Source organism: Oxyura jamaicensis, chromosome 1, assembly GCF_011077185.1.
Source record: "Oxyura jamaicensis isolate SHBP4307 breed ruddy duck chromosome 1, BPBGC_Ojam_1.0, whole genome shotgun sequence".
Taxonomy (NCBI): Eukaryota; Metazoa; Chordata; class Aves; order Anseriformes; family Anatidae; genus Oxyura; species Oxyura jamaicensis.
Window position 1 is genome coordinate 190,766,865 of NC_048893.1, and position 2,856 is coordinate 190,769,720.

Here is a 2,856-nt window from a genome sequence, read left to right on the forward strand (position 1 = left end):
TTCCTTTCCTTTCCTTTCCTTTCCTTTCCTTTCCTTTCCTTTCCTTTCCTTTCCTTTCCTTTCCTTTCCTTTCCTTTCCTTTCCTTTCCTTTCCTTTCCTTTCCTTTCCTTTCCTTTCCTTTCCTTTCCATCTCCTTCCAAGACATAAAGAATATTAGATATAATATTCATCTTCTTCCAAGCTATAAGCAATATTATAAACATAACAATGTAAACTCACCGAGTTTCATATTTTATTAGTGAGGAGACTTGAGAAATTGAAAGACAAATATTCTGATGAGAGCAATCTTCTTCTGGGTGTGCAAAAAATGGCCTATGTTTGTTATGTTAAGAGTATGGATGTGTATGGTGGACATCATTTCATTTACAAGGTTAAGTCTGGGGAAAGCTTTTAAGACTGGTATTCTTTTTCCCATGCTCTGGGCAAAGCTTTTAGTATAGATCTAAGCAGCTTATGCAGTGCACTATACACAGCATATTTCAGTTCATCTTGACATATCTCCATTTATTAAAAGAAACATTAAAGCAGCATTCATCAGCTTCAGAAGACACCATTTCCTAATGGGATGGAGCAAGCCCCTGAGAAAATGCCGTTCCATTTAAGTACAGTCAGCAAAATATATTGGATGGACACATTAAACACTTTCTTTGTGTTCAGAAGAAACTTACTTTGAAGAAAGTAAAACTGCTTGTTACATGGGAATAAAATGAACTTTTTGGAAAGTTACAGGTCTAAAGAAATAGTTTCTTCTAGAAGATCAAGTTGAGGATGTATTCTTCTGCTGGACTGCGTTTTCTTCTCTTTCACTATTATAGTCAATGAACCTACACAGATTCAAACTCCAGGGTGAATTTCAGTTGCCTAAATGTCTGTGACAAGTGTAATATGAGATAGCTTGTTTACCTTTCCGTTGCCATTCTTAGGTCAGGCATGGTATTTTATCAGATATATTTGTCAACAAATATGTCATGCTCATGAAGACATCTCAGGTACTTTAGTGTTTTGCAAAAGACTGTATAAGTTAATGTGACTGAACCAAGCTCCTGATGACTTAATTATCAGTACTTCTGTTTCTCTACAGGAAACGCTTTGACTGATATATCCTAGAATTGCATTTCTTCTGTTATGGTTATAAAGACTAGTGACTCACCTTCACAGCAAGATTTGATTGTTAGAGCTCTCTCCTACTTGTCAAAGTAGGAGTTTCCCTGTTGCAGTAAAAATAATGTTTATTAATCCTTTTATTGATCACTTTGATGTTATAGAGCAACAGTTTATCCAATTTCCACTACCCTTATCTTGAAAATATCTATTTTTCTGATATCCAATATCCCAGACCTTTTTCCATTTAGCAATGTTATCTACCTTTCTCATCAGGAAACTTTATGGGCATGATTTTTATGACAAGGTGAATATATTAAATATTATATCAAGAATATTCTTCTGGAGACTTACTTCATCAGTAACAACTTCAGTTGCTTTCTCTCAGTCCTCTGTCTCTTCTTCAGAAGTAATAGTAAACTTCATTTTTTTTTTTCCAACTTAAATATATTTTTCCCATTTATAGTCTATCAAGTACTTATCTGAAAATCTGGGTAAATCACACCTACAATATTTCTTTTGTCTAGAACATTATTTATCTAAACAAGTATTGTCAGTTTATTCTGGTTGTGTACTTCTAGCAATATCATACACTATAATGGACCATGTGCTAAATTTTTCTATTGGATAACAACGCTTTCTCTACAGATCTTCCCCAAAACTATTTCAAAATAAATGTCTTATAGTAATAGGTGTTTTCCCCACACTTTCCCCCCATTATTTTTACACACAGGTACAATAGTTGGTACTCTCTCTTAATTTATTATTAGTAGATGGTTTTAAACAGAACTGGTTTCAACATATGTTGTACTTGCCGTGATTCATTTTGATTCAAACTTCCTGATGGTTACAACACCACAGAGCAGCTTGTCTTTGTAGCAGACTTACCTCTGCTGTTTGTCCAGCTGAAGAGCCACAGATGGTGTGTACCTTTCCCAAGTCTAAGTGTGTTCATACTTTCCTGTTGTCTCATTTACCAGTAAAATATGTATCTGCAGACCAGCTGACCAAACAATTATTATTATTATTACTATTTTTTCCAAATTTGTAAAGTATAGCTATATAGCTCTGGCTTAAGAGACTAGCTGATGTCAATAAATGTGTTAACTTTTTTTTTTTTTTTTTTTTTTTTTTGAATGATCAATAAGCAAAGTATTTCTCTTTTATTTGTAGTTATTGAAGTTGAAGTATATCTGCCCTTATTCTTATTCCAAGGGAACCTGTGTTGCTGTCTTTTTGTCAAAATCAAGTAAATTCACATCCTTAGTTAGAAATAATATTCAGTTTCACAGGATTTGGATGCTTCAGACTTGAGAGATGAGTTGACAAACTAAATTTTTATTTAAGTTGATAGAAAATATACTGCCAGTTGTATAACAGAGTATGACAAAACACTGATGCCTAACTGAAAGTTTCATGAAATTAGGAAGATATTTTTTCATATAGCTAAATTTTAAGGTAAGAGTTACTGTTAAAAGCAAAAAGTCGTCTTTTAAAAATGTGTGTGTCCAGATGAGCGAAAACTTAGCTAAAGAGAAACATGCAACTAACAAAAGACTTATTGTTTGTACAACAAACAGATTTTTGAACAATTTATGAGAGACGTAATGAACACATCTCTCAATCTCACGTCGATAGATGATCAGTGTGTCAAAGAACTGTGCAAAGAAAAAAAAAGCTGACAAAGGAATAAAATGTGTCCTTATTCCTTGCTAAGGAGTTCATAAATGCTGCCATTCCCTGCAGACAATATG